Below are 18,843 nucleotides of genomic sequence, written 5' to 3' on the forward strand. Positions count from 1 at the left end.
GGAAGAGAGAACAAAATTGGAATACAAGGTTTTAAAAGGGTGAATGTTGAAAATAAAAAGCTTTTTTAAAAAAGGGCGGGGGGAGAATTTACCCTGGGAAAACAAGAGCACAAATGTGTACAAAGAATATGCAAGGAAATACAAATTAATTTCAAAAGACAGAAAGCATTTAATAGCTGGGGGATGAGAAGAGGCATTCAGTAGAAACGGACACCTGAGCTGAGATTGGAAAGAAGCAAGGGATTGGCTCTAAGAGATAGAGGTGAGGAAGCTGTATTCCAAACCTGACAGAGACAGCCTGGGCAGAGGTATAGAGACAGGAGACAGAATTATATTCAGGAGGAACAGGTTAAATTGGATGGAGAGTACATAAAGGAGAGTAATATTAAACAAGTCCTAATAAGACATATTAAGGAGAGTTTTAAATGCAAGGCTGAAGGTGTTTTGTTTTGGTTTTTTATAGGCAATAAGGTACCACTGAAGAAGACTGAGCAAGGGAGTGGCATGGTAAGGTGTGTTTTTTTTTAATAGCCTTTTATTTACAGGATATATGCATGAGTAACTTTACAGCATTAACAATTGCCAAACCTCTTGTTCCAGTTTTTCACCTCTTACCCCCCCACCCCCTCCCCTAGATGGCAGGATGACCAGTAGATGTTAAATATATTAAAATATAAATTAGATACACAATAAGTATACATGACCAAAACGTTATTTTGCTGTACAAAAAGAATCAGACTCTGAAATATTGTACAATTAGTTGTGAAGGAAATCAAAAATGCAGGTGTGCATAAATATAGGGATTGGGAATTCAATGTAATGGTTTTAGTCATCTCCCAGAGTTCTTTTCTGGCATAGCTGGTTCAGTTCATTACTGCTTCATTGGAAATGATTTGGTTGATCTCGTTGCTGAGGATGGCCTGGTCCATCAGAACTGGTCATCATATAGTATTGTTGTTGAAGTATATAATGATCTCCTGGTCCTGCTCATTTCACTCAGCATCAGTTCAGTAAGTCTCTCCAGGCCTTTCTGAAATTATCCTGTTGGTCATTTCTTACAGAACAGTAATATTCCATAATATTCATATACCACAATTTATTCAACCATTCTCCAACTGATGGACATCCATTCAGTTTCCAGTTTTAGCCACTACAAAAGGGCTGCCACAAACATTCGTGCACATGCAGGTCCCTTTCCTTCTTTATAATCTCTTTGGGATATAATCCCAGTAGTAACACTGCTGGATCAAAGGGTATGACATGTTTGATAACTTTTTGAGCATAGTTCCAAACTACTTCTCCAAAATGGTTGGATTCGTTCACAACTCCACCAACAATGCATCAATGTCCCAGTTTTCCCACATCCTCCAACAATCATCATTATTTTTTCCTGTCATCTTAGCCAATCTGACAGGTGTGTAGTGGTATCTTAGAGTTGTCTTAATTTGCATTTCTCTGATTAATAATGACTTGGAGCATCTTTTTCATATGACTAGAAATAGTTTCAATTTCTTCATCTGAGAATTGTCTGTTCATATCCTTTGACCATTTTTCAATTGGAGAATGGCTTGATTTTTATAAATTAGAGTTAATTCTCTATATATTTTGAAATGAGGCCTTTATCAGAACCTTTGACTGTAAAAATATTTTCCCAGTTTATTGCTTCCTTCTAATCTTGTCTGCATTAGTTTTGTTTGTACAAAAACTTTTCAGTTTGGTATAATCGAAATTTTCTATTTTGTGATCAGTAATGATCTCTAGTTCCGCTTTGGTCATAAAGACCTTCCCCTTCCACAGGTCTGAGAGGTAAACTATTCTGTGTTCCTCTAATTTATTAATAATTTCATTCTTTATGCCTAGGTCATGAACCCATTTTGACCTTATCTTGGTGTACGGCGTTAAGTATGGATCAATGCCTAGTTTCTGCCATATTAGTTTCCAATTTTCCCAGCAATTTTTATCAAACAGTAAGTTCTTATCTCAAAAGCTGGGATCTTTGGGTTTGTCAAAGACTAGGTTGCTATATTTGTTGACTGTTTTATCCCTTGAACCTAATCTATTCCACTGATCAACTAGTCTATTCCTTAGCCAATACCAAATAGTTTTGGTAACTGCTGCTCTATAATATAATTTTAGATCTGGTACAGCTAAGCCAGGTAAGGTGTGTTTTAAGAATGTCAGGGTGGGGAAGTTAGGTGGGGAAGTGCATAGAGCACTATCCATGGAATCAGAAAGATCTGTCTTCAAATCTCAATTCAGACACTTGCTAGTCATGTAACCCTGAGCAAGTCACTTAACCCTCATTGCCAAAAAAAAAAAAGTCAGTTTGATTGACAATCTGTATTAACAAATATAACTCCTTTGTGAATAGCTGTGTGAATAAATGATTAGAGAGGGTAGAGAATGGAACAGTAAGACCAATTAAGAGACAATTCAATAGTTAGTGATTAGTGGTGGAAAGATAGGACTTAGATGGAGGGTTCAACATTATCACCGTGATTCCTCAATCATCTGATACAGACTGAAAATTCTTCTGGGAAGGAGATTCTAAAGCTATGTCAATACATTTCCAGAGCCTCAAAATTGTGAGTTCCACTTTTTAATCTAACTCAAATCCATCCTGCAACACACAAATATAATTTAACATTATTATTATATGTTTGCATTATTTTATAGTCTATCTTTTTGCATTTATAGCATATCCTTCTTCTAAACTAAATGATAATACATGAGGGAGATGCTCATATCTCATCTAAACTTGATCTCTTCCAGTGGTGTCTAGTACAACATTCCATATATAGTAGGAAGCTTTATTTGTATTTGTTAAGTTTATGTGAATGATCCTTAGAAAAACTGTGAAGACCGCGTATTTTAAAATCAGCCGGAGTCAGGAATTCAGGTTAGGGAAAATCAATAATCTTTATTCTCAGTAAAGAAAGATCAGAGGTGGAAGAGAATGAGCGATAGCAATATGTGCAGCTGAGTCAAGAAGCTAGCTAGACCAGCAGTTACACGACCAGCAGCTATGAGCATGGAACCCAGGCTCAATCTCTCCCAGCTTCTCTTCCTGTCTCTCTGCCTCCACCCACCAAAATCGTCATTTCCTATACAATACATCAGGACTTGCACAGAGAGTGGGCGGGGGCCATTCTTTATCCAAGCATGTATATTAATAGAGTATAGTCCAATTACTATTTAGCCTCACGTGCTTGGGACCTCAGTGCATCAACTCAAGCCTCAGCCCATTACATCTCCTGCTTTCTTTTGTTTTAGAACACAAGTGGTCATGCCATCCCTGACTCCTCAGGGAGGTCAGAATCCCCAAGGGGAGGTGATCACACCCTCCCTAACTTCTCAGGGAAGGAGGTGAAAGCACCGAAAAGGAGATGATCACAGCCTCCCTGACTTCTCAGGAAGGGAGATGAAAAGCACCAAAGGGAAGTGGGGGTTGCTAGCGGGTTTCTGGGCTGAAGGGTCTTATTATGCACTAACCCATCAGCATGGGAGGTATTACACAAACACATAGCAATAACACAGAGGCTATTAGGGATGACCCTCCCCTCAGTCAGTGCAGGCTCGATGTGGTGTAACAAACATGAATTGTACAAGCAAGTAGCGGAATAACAAACAATATAGATCAACATGGTGTTGTAAAAGATCACTAGAAGGAGGGTATGTAAACAACAGTCACACATACACCTTCTTCAGCAGCCAAGAGATACTCCAAAACCAATCTATTGTCCATTGCTTCACATGTCAGGGAATCCAATGATCCCCCTGAGTTTTTGAAGTCCTACAAAAGTCTTTTTATGTGTTAATCCAATGATTCCTGAGAAGAAACCCCTGGACAAACTTGTACAGAGATGCAGGAAGGAGTAAGACAGAGATTGAATTTCCTTGGATGGAGCCCAAAGCTAAGTTCTTTCAGAAGGTGCAAGCCAAAGAGACAGCAGCACTTAGAGTCTGAAGCACTCCATCCATTCTTAATTCTATATACACTACTTTTGATATCCTCTTCTGGAGTTTTACTCCAATCCTTCATCAAGGCGTGATATTTAAATGGTAGGCTTGCAGAGGATAACATCCTATCAAACTGGAGAGTTCTGCCTGATGCCTTGAAACTATCTCTGAATGTGTTCTCTTTTTGTTGTCCAGTCATTTCAGTCACATCTGACTCATCCTTATCCCATTTGGGGTTTTCCTGGCAAAGACACTTGACTCGTTTGTCATTTCCTTCTCCAGCCTGTATGTGTTTTACAAGAACAAATTTAGCAAAACTTGAAGAAATATGTCACCATAAAATCGGTGACCAAATAATGACTTTTTTTTTGGCAATATCAACTTATGAAGACCATCTACTAAGGAATGGAAGGGATACTCAAATTGATTAAATCACCATATGAAGGATTAAGATTTGTCTTATAGGTACTGTTCTTCATTCATAATGCATTTGTATCTTGTCTCCCTAAATAGAAATCTTATTTTATACCTGCCAAGGTACCCAATGCCAAATTCAGGCTTATAGGTCAGTCAAAGAAGTAGCAACTATAGAGCAAGATTTCAGAAGCAAGAGGTACCTTTTTCAACCTCTTGAAAGACTTCTCTCACCAGCTGGCTGCTACCTGAAATCTTTTTTAACCAGAGAATAATGTTTTATTCAATCATTAGAGGTAAGGCTTCAATCAAAAATCCCTCTAAAAGAAAGGGTATAACCACATTTGAGTCACTTGATAATTATTTCCTTACAAGAAGCAGTGAAGAGTCATGGAAAGAGTGTGGGACTGAGAGTCAGGAAAGACTTAGATTCAAAACCTCATCAAGCCTTGCACTTTCTAGCTGTGTGAACATAGGCATGTCACTTAATTCCTTTGACCCTCAAGGTTATCATCTATAAAATGAAGGAAATAATACATTTTTAGTACTTCACGAGGTTATTGTAAGAAGGAAATGAAATTATGTATTTAAAGTGGCATATTAATGTCAATTATTATGATTTCTGAGTGCAAGATTTTAGATTTTAAAAGAGGGGGAAAAGATAGTGTGAAGAAAAAAGGTACCACAGAATGGAGGAAGGAGAGGTACTATAGGGGGTACTAAAAATAATTCCAAAGGCTTCATAAATTTGCCATAACTCCTCCTTCTTGATGTCATGGGAAGCACATAGTAGATGCTCAATAAATATTTGTCTATTGGTCAATAGCTCTATTAGCAATGATTCTTAACCTGGAGTCTCAGAAATTGAATACACATACATAAAGAGACACCTATGCACATACGTACATGTATGTGTGTGTGTGTGTGTGTATATATATATATATATATATATATATAATGTCCACACAAATATACAGACACACAAAATTGCATTTTGATATAATTGGGTCTTTTGGTAATCTTATGTGTTTTCTTTTATATATTCAAATATTCTGAAAAGAGTTTCACAGGTTGTACTAGGCTTCCAGAGGAAAGTAGGGCATAGAAAAATATTAATAACCCCCAAAATACAGGCAGGCAGGTAAGCATGTTTAAAGAATGTAATCTTCCTGAAGACAAGGACCGTGTCTTTTATTTTTGTGTGTCTTTTTAATGTCTAGTATAGGTCTGGGACCAGATAAAATGATCAATCACTGGATTGGGAAGGAACTTAGCCATTATGTAGTTTAATTCTACCCCAACCCATGATATGGCTTTATATATGTCTGTGTGTGTGTGTGTGTATGTGTGTACATATGCATACAGAAATTCACATCTGTCTCACTGACTGGTGAAAACCTAGAGAAGTTCCTCCTCTCCCAACCCCCTCCATCTCTCCCTTCTCCTTTCCCCAGAAAATACTGTGGTAATGGGGTCTATAAAGCCTTCAGGGCTCCTTAGGGAAAAGCTCAAATGTGATAATGAAACCTACACTTATTTCTGAGTTCTACAAACAGGAAAAACAAATTACATTTTTCCCAATTTGAGCCCAAATCATTCCAATGGGGAACTCCATAATTCCAGCCCTAGTGAGCAGCTAGACTATTGCATGGGATAATTTTGCTGATGAGTTTCCAAAAAATTGCAAAGAAATAATGAAGCTGTAAGCAAGATCACCATTACCCTTCTCTCTCAGGCCCCAAAGATTGCAGTGAATGATCAGATTGGCTCTGACAAAGTTAGACCTCAGTATCTTGCCTCCTAGGCTGTTTCCAATTTCAGGACCCCTTCCTCTCAGGTACTCAGTATTACCTCTGCTTATAGGGAAGGAGCTCACTCCTGCTAAATTATTAGGGACTTAATGTGTTGTCCCTTGAGGGTGGGTAAAGAGGCATTGCATTTTAGAAGAGGATATCATAGAGCTGGAAATTTTAATCCAAAGGATTGATACTCTGTGGGGATTTTAGAGGAAATGATACTGGTGGGCAGGGATACCCCTTAAGTCACAGTAGACGGATTACTCTACTTCTATATAAGGCAAGTTCTCTATCATGCCCTTTCTCCTACCCCTGCAATAATGTTCTCCTAAAGAGAGAATCTAAAACACACTATGTCAGCACAGAACTCCACCAGTTAGTTCTGTAGTGCAGTGATTATTGCCTATAGCAAACTCTCATTGGGGAGTACTGGTGCAGTAAAAAACAAAACAAAACATTCAACTAGAACTCAGATCACTAAATGTCTTTGTACCTGTGTGCAAATCACTTCTCTCTTTACCTCAGTTTCCTTATTTGTAAAATAAGGTGTTTGAATGACATCTTCTTTAAGGTCTTTCTCAGGTCTACTGTTTTAGGATCCTTAGTTTTCTTATTCAGAGAAGAAAGAAATAAAATCCAAAGATCCATGCTAATGCCACATTTAAGACAGCAAATTTAAAACAAGCCATCAGACACAAAAGTTAAGGTTCATAACAGCGGTAATTCCCTCCACATTGGCCCGTGCCACATGCAATATTGCTAGGTAGATGGATATAAATATAGACTTTATTATACCACATCGCAATGTGGGGAAGTTAATGTTGCTGGGAGAACATTCATTTCCACATTTCCTTACTTTTGCGTGTTTTAATTTGCAACTTAATGTGGCATTATCATAATTTTTTGCATTATGTAATGATTAAAGTGAGGCATATCATATTTATTGATTTATTTGATTTATTTAAAATGTAACCATTGCCCTAGGGCAGGTGCATGTACAAAATACAAATGCAACAGTTAAATTGAATCCAGCAGACAAATTCCCCATTAAGAAAAGGCATTTAGAGAATGTCAAGTCAATGAGAAATGTCTTCAAAAACTATATGGATAGGAAGACCCCTGAGAGGTCATCTGATTCAATCCCCTGCCTACAGGCAGGATTAATCCAGTTCATCCCATACCAAGGGATAATTAGGCCCATTCTTAAGTATCTACTGCTGTTGTCCATGTTTTATCATCTCTTTGTCACTGGAGTTCCCCTCCACCCCCTACCTGTTCAGTCTCTCCTAGCCTACTGTGCCACAACTGTCCTCTTCATTATTTGTACTAAACCACATCAAGCTATAAAGTCCCAAAACAGTTGCCCATCATTGAATCAATTTTACATCCCAATGAAAGAATCTCTATGATCCTTGATCTCTACCTGGACATTTCCAATAAGAAAAAAGTTCCTAACTGCAATAGAGGCAGCCAATTCCTTTACCAGGCAGTTTTAATGATTACAAAGTTTTTATATCATTCTTTCTGTTTTTATTTTGAATAAATAACTTCTCTCCTTGTAGTTTCCATCCTTTGACTGCCTGAAAGTATTGCATAATTTTTATTTTTTGTTATTATTACTCCCTCTCATATATGTTATCCCTTAAGATATTAGAGTTCTACTATGTCTTCCCACTCCCAAGTCTTTTCTTCTTCAGTTCCTTCAATAGCTTGTTGATTGACCAAGAACTCTGTCCTGATGAAAGAACTAAGATTGTCTGGGATACCTGAAGATATCTGAAACACAAATCAAATGACTTGAATGACTCCCCAGTATAAATTGTTATATTATTCTTAGTGACCTTTTTAAATGAACACTATCTTAGACTACTTAAAAGAATAGATCATTTGAGAACTCGTGCATTTTGTATGTGCAACTCACTAGGATAGAGGTTATCAAGTATCTATAGACAGCTTCATCAGGAATTTGAGGTCAAATTAGGAAGACAAGACATGCACATATTAGTTGATCATCATCCTTTGTTTTCCAAGAGGACCAAAATAATATCACTATGTTGAAGTCAAGGTATAGTGTGTCTAACTAAGGCTGATTAGACCAATACAAATTCAGAAGACGCAGCCGTGGGTCAGGTAAAATGCACGTATAGCTACAATATAAAGTAGATTTGTCAGATTCTCTATAAGAACTTTCATAACTAAAGCTAGCTAAAGCTAAAATGAGATGTTTAACAAAGTAATAGAATTCAGTGGAACATTAAGTTTCTTGAGGTCTGTTTCATTCCTGCATCTGTATCCTCATCTGGCTCAGTGCCTGACAAATAATAGATACTTAATAAATGCTTGAATTGTAGTGACCTCGTTGTTCAAGAAGCTGGATGACCCTTTGTTAGGATAATACTCTAAGCTTCTGCATGGGCTGTGTCTGGTATGTACTCTTATCTCTGTTTTATAGGATCCCCAATTCCTTCCAAAGTTCAGCTTCAAGGGCACTTCTTATGCAAAATTTATCTAGAGAATCACAGCTGCCTTCTCCACTTACCTCCTCTGTATACATTTTATATTTACTAATGCAACAGATTCATATTCTCTCTTCTCTACTGAACATAAGTTTCTTGAAGCCAGAGAATATTTCACTTATATCTTTGTATCCTTAGGCCCTAACACAGTGCTTGTTATATAGTAAATACTTAATAAATGCTTCCTGAATATTTAGTGTACAAGAGACATACCTAAAACAGAAAGAAACACACACACACACACATACACAGTTAAAATAAAGAGCTGGAACAGAATCTAACATACTTTAGCTGAAATAAAAAAAAAAAGCAGGGATAGCAATCATGACCTTAGACAAAGAAAAAGCAAAAATAATCAGGGAAACATTTTGTTGAAAGGTACCATAGACAGTGAAGGAATTTCAAAATTTTTCTGCAAGCTTCTCTGTTAAAGATATCTTTTCTTAAATATATGGGGAAATGAGTCAAATTAATAAAAATAAGAGCCATTCCCCAATTGACAAATAGTCAAAGGATATAAACAGGCTGTTTTCATAAGTAGAAATCAAAGCTACCTATAGACAGATGAAAAAATGTTCTAAATCACTATTGATTATAGAAAGACAAATTAAAACATCTCCAAGACACCACCACACACCTATCAGAAATGACAAATGATGGAGAGGATAAGGAAGCATTAATGAATTGTTGATGAAATAGTGAACTGGTCCAACCATTCTGGAGAACAATATGGAACTAAGCTAAGAGTTTATAAAACTACACATATCATTTGATCCAGCAATACCACTATTAGGTCTCTACCCGCAAAAGATCAAAGAAGAATGAAAGGATTCATATATATATATAATATATATATATATATATATATATATATATATATATACTTCTAGCAGCTTTTTTTGTTGTGCCAAAGAACTGATAATTGAGGAGAAACTCATCAATTGAGAAAGACCTGAACAAGTTGTAGCATATGATTACAATGGAGCATTATTGTGCTGTAAGAAATGATGAAGGGAATGGTTTCAGAGAAACATGACAAAACCTATAAGAATGAATCCAAAGTGAAATGAGAAGAACTGGGAAATTATTGTGCACAGTATCAACAATATTGTGATGATGATCATCTGTGAAAGACTTGACCACTCTTATTAATATCAAAGCCAATTCCAAAGGATTCATGATGGAGAAAATACCATCCACCCACCGAGAGAGAACTAACATATTATGAGTGCAACCTAAAATACAATTTTCTCAGTTTATTTTTTTTGCCTTTTTTTAGAGGTATGGCTAATATACAAATAGGTTTTGCATAATTTCACAAATATAACTGATATCATACTGTTTTCCTTTTCAGTGAGGAGGGGAAGGGTGGAAGGGAAGAAAAAAATCTGAAAATCAAAATTTAAAAAGAAAAATGTTAGTGAATGAATAAGTTTTTTAAAAGATAAAAAATTAAATTTTTTATTTAATGATTAAAATTATTGAATGAGTTCATGGATGGATGTTATAGGATTGGGAGGTTGGACTAGGTGATATCTTCTAACATATAAATATAATAATAAGAAAAATAAAAGTACCTAGTACATATATTTTATGTGTGTTTACATATGTGTATATATTCATATACATATATAGTTTGTTAAGGTTTACAAGTCATGTTATGTATATCTCTTTTGGTCCTCACAATAACTGTATAAAGTAGGCAGCACAGCTTTAATTAGTTAATTAATGAGTGTTTAAGGAGAAGATAGTAGTTTCAGACCTTGTGCAAGGTACTCGGGCTATAAATAAGTCTTTGTCCTCAAGGAACTTACACTCTACAGGGGAGATACCACACATTCATAAATAAGTCAACACGGGGCATGTACAAAATAACTATAAAGTGAAGGGGTGTTATTAACAAATAGGGGAATCAAAAAGATTCTTAAAGAACATGACTTTTGAATTTGGTGTAATGAGGAAGAATATGCAAGGCATGAGAACAGATATAAAAATAATTTGTATATGGCATGTATATTCTATGGCCATAACATGACCATCAACATGCTACTGAGTATCCTATTCTCAATTGGAGTTCTTGTTGATTTGGGAATACCTGGAAGATAGCAAGATTCAGATGGTCTGCCTCACCACAGTGTGACTTCATTCAACAGCAAAGGCCACCTTAGTAATCCTCTTGCTTTACCAAGAAATATGCTGTTAAGGAAATCGTCCTTGAAGCCTATTCCCAAATTTTTAAATTTGGGGAGCTCTTAAACTTGGCACAAACAATAAGACAACTTAGGAAGATTCTCTCCTTCAAAATATACATGTGCATATCTGTGTTGACCACATGCTAGTGTAGGAAATCTCTCAGTACCCTGGTGCACAGTGGATGTCATCAAAGAGTTATAACCAGATCAAAAAAGTCAATCAAGTAGTAAGAGCAAAGGAAAACCAGTAAACAGTCCAAGTGATCTATTGATATAAACACAATTGCAAAAGAATTTAGGCAAAGTTACTAGTACAATGAGTGGACTATCTATGGCAAATTATTGGAGAATGTAGAAAAGTGTCATGTGGATAGGCAAGCTTAGATAGACCATGATCTGCAACATTGGAAGGGGAATCTATATCTCTGAGATTACAACACATTGGAATATTAGAATCTAGTTATAGATTTTAAAAAACTGAGTTATAGACTTAGAATCCCACAGCTAGTAAGTAGGGAAAAGCAGAATTTGAACCCAGCATGCTTTTGAATCAAAACACAGACTCTAGTACTAACTGTGTGCAACTATGGGCATCATATTATAAGAAACAAACTGTATTGTGTCCAGAAAAGAGTGACCAGCAGATAAGTGGACTATAAATCATGATCTATGAGAAACAAGTAAGGGGAAAGGGAAAGTTTATTTTGTAGAAGTGGAGTCTTAGGACAGGAAAAAATAAAATAATAACAGTCTTCAAGTAATTGAAGGCCTGTCATATAGAAGAGGGATTATGCTCATTCTATATAGCTCTTTAAAAAATAGAACAAGGACCAATGGAGGCTGATTTTGGCTTAATATAAGTAAAAACTTTCTGACAGAGCTGTCCAACAATGAAATGCTCTGTTTTGGAAGGTAGTCAAATCTGTCAATGGAAGTGTTCAAGTAAAGGGTCATGAAATCAAAAAAAGAAGGAGGCCCTGGGTATTTCCCATCTTTTTATAAATATTTCAGTGTAACTTGAACAAGTTCTCATGTTTGTAAATATTTTCTTTTTTTCCAGTTACATATGAATTTTTAACACTCATTTTATTATAATTTAAATTCCAAATTCTATCCTTCTCTTGCTCCTTGACCCCTAATAGAGAAGACAAGTAATTTGATATAGGTTAAGTTCTCATGTTTTGGATGTTTTTCTTTCCACATGTTTGTAAGGATTTTCATCATCATCACCAATATTACACTATTAAGAGCATTTATATGGTATTGGAAGATTTGCAAAGTGTTTTACTTTGGTTGTCTCATTTTATCCTCAGATCCTGTGAAGCAGGTATAAACCCCATTTTATAGAGGAGGAAACTGAGGATGATAATGTTAGACAACTTGCCCCTGGTCACACAGCTAGCAAGGATCCATTAGGATCTGATCTCAGGCCATTCTGACTTCCAAATCAGTGCCCTAGAGCTTTATTCCCTAGAGCTACTTGACAATGATGCCATTTATGTCTGCAGTAGCAGCAGCATCCTCACAGTAATCAACTAGGTTTTAAGTTCTTTCAATTCATATCTGAGACCTATATTATTTCTTTATATGGCACAATTACCTTGTACTCAGCTTTTCCCCTTCAATTTTCCTCTAAAAATAAGTCATATGGAATTGCTAAGAGGAAGAGCTTATTTGGATGACAGAGAAATGTTGTCATTAAATTGACTTCTACAAGCCATAGCTTTCTTGGAATGACAATAAAACTTAATTGGCTTGTGTCCACATTTTCAACAGAGGGTCTTTTGGATGACTATTCTCTCAGGGATCTTGTAGAGGAGATTCCTACAATGACTAGGACTTTGGGCTAGATGGCCTCTGAAATTCTTCCCAATTCTACGTATCTATCTATCATACAATAATCTTCATTGCCTTCAAAAGTGTCCATAATTCAAACTGAATTCCCATGCAGACCCCCATTATGGAGGTCATAATTATGGAGGTGTCATTATTGCACAAATATAAGTAAAGATGCATCAAAGCTTGGAGAGACAATAATATCAGTCCCTCATCCTTTCCCCTTCGCTTATCCATTTGTTTCCCTCTCCAAGAAGCAGTCCTCTTAATGGAGTAGAACTTTTTGCAGCATTACTTTATCAGTCATCTTCTGAACACGGCTTTCAAAGCTGCATGATTGATTCTTTCTTGCCTGTAACTTCTCTCCAACTTTCCGGCTTATCATACGTAAATATCTAACGGAAGAAAGAAACAGGCAAGAGAGTTCTGCATCATTGCAGTGAAAGGGCCTCTTCTCCAAATGACTTTCCATTCTGAGCGTTTAATGGGCTAATCAGGAAACCAGAGAGTTACTGCTGGGGCAGGATTCTTCCCAACAGAAAATCAGACAACAGCATTTTCTTACAGAGTAAATAGATTTTCTTAAAATACTGATATCAACAAATCCAGGAAGACTTTGACTGATTAATGTCACATCTTTTCATTAACACCTTTGTTCCTAGGGTTTTCCCAATACTTAACTGACTGATTGCCTGGTGACTAGCATCACCAAATATTTCTTGAAGGTTTCTTATAGTCAGGACACTGTGTACTGTGAGGCAGCAAGGCAATATAGGGGATAGAGCATAGTGTCTGGAATTGGGAAGATCTGAGTGTGAATTTTTCCTCATATAAAAGTCTCTGAACTTTCAACAGCCTCATTTTTCTCATCTTTAAAATGAGCATATCTATGGTCCATTCTTCATGGGACACTTTGTAAACCTTAAAGTACTAGCCAAAGGTCAATTTGAATGTGTTCATTCAAGTCTATAAGTATTTATTAAGTATTTACCAAATATCAGGCATTGTACTAAAAACTGGAGATATGAGGAAAGGGGAAAACATGGCCTTAAGGAATCCACAATCTAATAGGCGAGATAACATGAAAATTCAAACAAATACATAAAGGATAAAATGGAGATAACCTCAGACAGGAGGTACTAACTTTAAGAAGGAATGGGAAACAATTTATTACAGAAGGTAATTTTTTAGCTGAGATTTTTAGAAAGACAAGAAAATCAGAAGGCTGAGAAAAGGGCAGAGAGAATTCCAGACTCCTGGTCTAGCCAGTGTAAGACTGAGGTGGAGAACTTGTGTTAGAAAGGCCAAGTTATCTATAAATAAAAAGGTCTCAGTCTCTAAGAAATTAATTGTGCAGAAGCATGACAAATCCAAAAAGTAAGTTAAATAAACATATAAGACCCCAATAAAAGCACAGCTGATCTCACAAGGCAGTATAGGATAAGTACCAAACAATATAGACAGAAAAGCTCTATTGGAATTTAGCAAAATAAAAATCACTTTGATTTAGAATAGTTAAAGACAGTGGTATGCTGATAAATGTTTAACTACAAGCTTTATGGGGGGGAATTAGTTATATATACCCAACATGACTTCTAAGTTTAATATGCATTTCTAACACTATTTCCATTGCTTTCTTAAATCTAAACAACCAACAATATAATAAATAAAGCTCTGCTTCATAGCATTTGCCTATTTCTGAGATGCTCATGTTGAAAATCTAACAATAAGATCTCCTGAACTGTTCAAAGCTGGCCACAGCTAGGTAGAAAGAGATTTATGCTAAGGTGTAAAATATGAATTGGATAGTGAAAAGAAGGGACATTTAAGTTGAGGGGAATAGCATGAGCCAAGATATAAAGGTAGGATGAGCATGATCTATTAGAATAAGACCAAGTTGGTTAGAGCTTAAGTTGTGGGAGATGAGGAAGAAAGGATGATTAGGATATATTGTAGAGGATCCTAAATGTCAGACTAAGGCACGTGTACTTATAAGGAGTCTAATAAAGGATCCAGCCCAGGTTCAGCTGAACTTTATCGAGTTTCTCTGAATCCCAGCTCCTCCTTTATGAATCTATTCAGAAGGCAACATAGTGAATGAAAAGTGTATTGGATCTGAAGTCAGAAGAACCAGGTTCAGATGGCCATGTGGTTTTTGTCAAGTCAACTTCTCTGAACCTCAGAGTTCAGTAAAATAGTGATTTTGGACTAGATGACCTCTGATGTCCCTTGCAAAATTAAATCTATATTCCTATGATATTGACCTTTCTATGCTCTCACTGTTTTTTAAACTTTCTCTGATCATTGAACTCCAATTCAAACATTGTTCTTCCTAACTTTCTTGTCGCTTTAGCAGGCTTGACTGGGGGAGTTAAAAAACCAGCCATAGTTTATCCCTAATTATCTATTCCAGGGAAACAGGGCAGTAGAGTGGCACAGTAAATAGAATACCAGGTCTAGAGTCAGGAGACCTTAGTTCAAATCTGGATTCAGATGTTTACTAACTATGTGATCCAGGACAAACTCTGCTTCATTTTTCTTGTCTATTAAATGATCTGTAAAAGAAAATGGCAAACTGCTCAACTATCTTTGACAAAAAAAAAAAAAAATGGATTTGAAATTGAAATGACTGAACAAGAATCAAATCAGGAAAAAAAGTTGAACCTAAGAAAAAATAATTTTTTCTATACCAATAATATTTAAGGCGAAGATAAACATAATTCTAATACATTTAAACTTCATAGCCTCAGTCTCCAGATCTCCTCCCAGTTGGAATCAGAGTCTTTTTTGGAAAAAGGAAGGTGAAATTCCAGAGATATTTGCTTATGCCTCTCTGTAAGACAAATTTCCGCAAATTCCTATTGGCAACACACATTCTACATACAAATACCAAAATAAAATTAGAGGATAAAGTAATAAAAAATGCATATAAGGTAAATATGCCCTTTTCCAAACTAAGTAGCTGTTAAGCTTTCTAGCTTAAATCAATATAGCTTAATATATGATTCTCTTTATTTTTTTAAATTATACTTCATTTTAACATTAATTTTTTAATTAATTTCTTTAAATGTTCTCCCTCCCTCTAATGCCTTCCCCACTCATTGAGAAAGCAACCAATATGGTATCAATTATACAATACCAAGTCATACAAAACATATTTCTATATTTCCAAAATCATGTTGGGGTTAAAATAAAAAACAAGAAAAATAAAGTAAGTTTTTAAAATTATCTTCAATCTACATTCAGAATTCATCAGTTTTCTTCCTGGATATAAATAGCATTTTTTTCTCCATATGTACTTTGAAATTGTAGTATATCAATGTATTAATTAGATTAGCGTAGTCTTTCACAGTTGATTGTTGTTAGAATATCTGTGTAAAGCATAATATCTGTACAATATCTGTACATGTTCTCTTGGTTCTGCTCAATTTATTTTGCATCTGTTTATATATTTCTTTATGAAAACCACTCCCTCTCATCATTTCTTATAGCACAACAGCCTTCCATCACAATCATATGCCACAAAACTTGTTTAGCCATTCTTCAGTTGATAGGCATCCCCTCAATTTTCAGTTCTTTGATTCCACAAAAATAGCTGCTTTCCATTTGATCTCTTTAGGATTCAGATTTAATAGTGATATTGCTAGATCAAAGGGTATATACAATTTTATACCAATCGGGCATAATTCCAAATTGTTCTCCAGAAAGGATGGATCACTTCATAACTCCAACAGTGCATTAGTGTCCTCCTTTTTTTATATCCCTTCCAGCATTTGTCATTTTCCTTTTCTGTCATATTTACCTATCTGATAGATGTGAAGTGGTATCTTAAGGCATTTTAATTTGTATTCCTCTAATCAATAGTATCCATAATTCTCTTTAGAATAAAGAGTTTCATACCAATTCTAAAGATCTTAATAGGGACCTTCAGAATGTCCTTATATCACTTTTTCTGATCACCTTGCAAGTGCTTGTTCTGTGTGAGTTCTCCATTAAACAGTGTTTTTGCAAGACTGCAATTGGCATTCTAACAATGTGGCCAATCCACTGGAATTTCACACTCCATGGTAGAGTGTGAATGCATGGCAATTTAGTTCAAGAAAGGATCTCAGTATCTGGTATCTTATCCTGCCAGGTGATCTTCAGAATCTTCCTAAGACAATTCAAATGGAAGTGATTCAGTTCTCATGCCAAGGAACTGGTATACTGTTCAGGTTTCACAGGCATACAACAAGGTCAGCACATCGGCTCTGTAGACCTTCAGTTTGGTAGTCGGTCTAATACCTCTCTTCTCTCACACTTTCCTTTGGAGCCTCCCAAACAATGAGCTAGCTCTGGCAATGCATGCACCAACTTTATTATCAACTTTATTATTTATCAAATTTATTATTACCAACTTTATTATTATTATTATTAAATCATCCCTAGAAAGTAAACTGCCAAAGTAAGTGAATTTTTATATACAGCATTCAAAGCTGAACCATTTGCTGTAACTGATAATTCCACATAGGAATGATGTGGTGCAGGCAATGGAAGGTCTGTGTTTTGTTAGTGATCCTTGGTATCACTGATACAAGGAATTCTCTTTGAGGAAATTCCCTCTAGCAATGCAGATCACATTCAGAACTAGTCTTGAGAGAGGTTAAGTAATTTGATTAATATCATAGCCAGAAGACATAAGAGGTTGGACCTGAACTCTTACTAAAGTCAGAAGAGACTGTTTAGTCATTACTTTAGTAATTAACTAGTTAGATAACTTTTTTGCTTTTTTCATCCTTCCTTTGTCTCTGTCTCTTGTCTCTGTCTCTATCTCTGTGTCTGTCTGTCTGTCTGTCTGTCTGTCTGTCTCTCTCTCTCTCTCTCTCTCTCTCTCTCCTCCCCTCCCCCCTGCATGGTTGGAAAGAATTCTTGCAAAATTTTTCTCAGCACAACAAATCAAAATAATTTTCCTATAGGAAAAGGTCACAACAAACCTTTTTCTTTTTTCCTTTCTTTTTTTTTTTTAACAAAACCATTGAAGTATATACAGCTATCAAAAAATATTTGTTTTGAAGAATACATTTCTAATTGGGATTTTGTCATAGAATGATCAGATCATAAGGCTGGAAGGAACTTAGTAAGGTGACCTTGTAAATGGAAACAGGGAGCAATGGAAAGATCACCAGACCAAGTGCCACCAAGCCTGATTTCTAATCCAAGTTCTGTCACAAACTCATTAGGTAGCATAGGCCAAGTACTTTATATATCTGAACTTCAGTTTTCTAATTTATAAACTGAAAAGGATTAGACTTGATGGCTTCTACTCCTTCCATCTCTGACATTTTATGATTCTAGTTCTTCATTCTATGATACAATATTCCTCCCAATGTAGAAATCCCCTTCCATAAACCTTTAAGAACAGAAAATATATTTGTATACAAATGCTCAAGAAAATGTGGATTTTTTTCAAAATTCCATTCAATAAACATCTATTAAGCATTTATTATGTGTGATTAAGTGACTTATCTAAGGTTATGCTGCTATCTGGTAGCAGGTTGAATCAAAAAATCTATACTACTATTCTCCCCTAAACCACATTCTTGCTGATATTGTGGGTTCTGTTTTTTCAAGGTATTTATATCTTAACTCTTTAATTAAACTATAAGGTCATCAATAGAGTGGTACAAAATATAGTTGGTACAAAGAACAGGAAGAGCCTTAAGAAAAATCCTCTTTCAATCACTATGGAAATCTTACTATCAATATTTTATCTTTAAGTTGGTAATAGTTAAAATGATCAAAAGGTTGAAAAAATAATTCTCAAAGAAACTTGTAATTATTGACAACCAACTAAAAGAACATTCTCAATAACTATCAGTGAGAAAGATACATATTAAAACAACACTGAAGTTTCACCTCACAACAGCAAATTAACAAAGGTATTAAATAGTGGAAATAGTCAAAACTGTAGGGGAAACAACTAGGTACAATAATGCAATATTGATGGAGCTGTGGATTGACCTACCCGTTATGTAAAGCAATTTTGATTTATGGAAATAAAATAATTAATATGCCCATATCCTTTGATCCAGAGATTCCATTACTAGACATATACACCAAAGAAATAATTGACAAAAAGAAATATATAAA

The sequence above is a fragment of the Sarcophilus harrisii genome, chromosome 1, assembly GCF_902635505.1.
Source record: "Sarcophilus harrisii chromosome 1, mSarHar1.11, whole genome shotgun sequence".
Classification (NCBI taxonomy): Eukaryota; Metazoa; Chordata; class Mammalia; order Dasyuromorphia; family Dasyuridae; genus Sarcophilus; species Sarcophilus harrisii.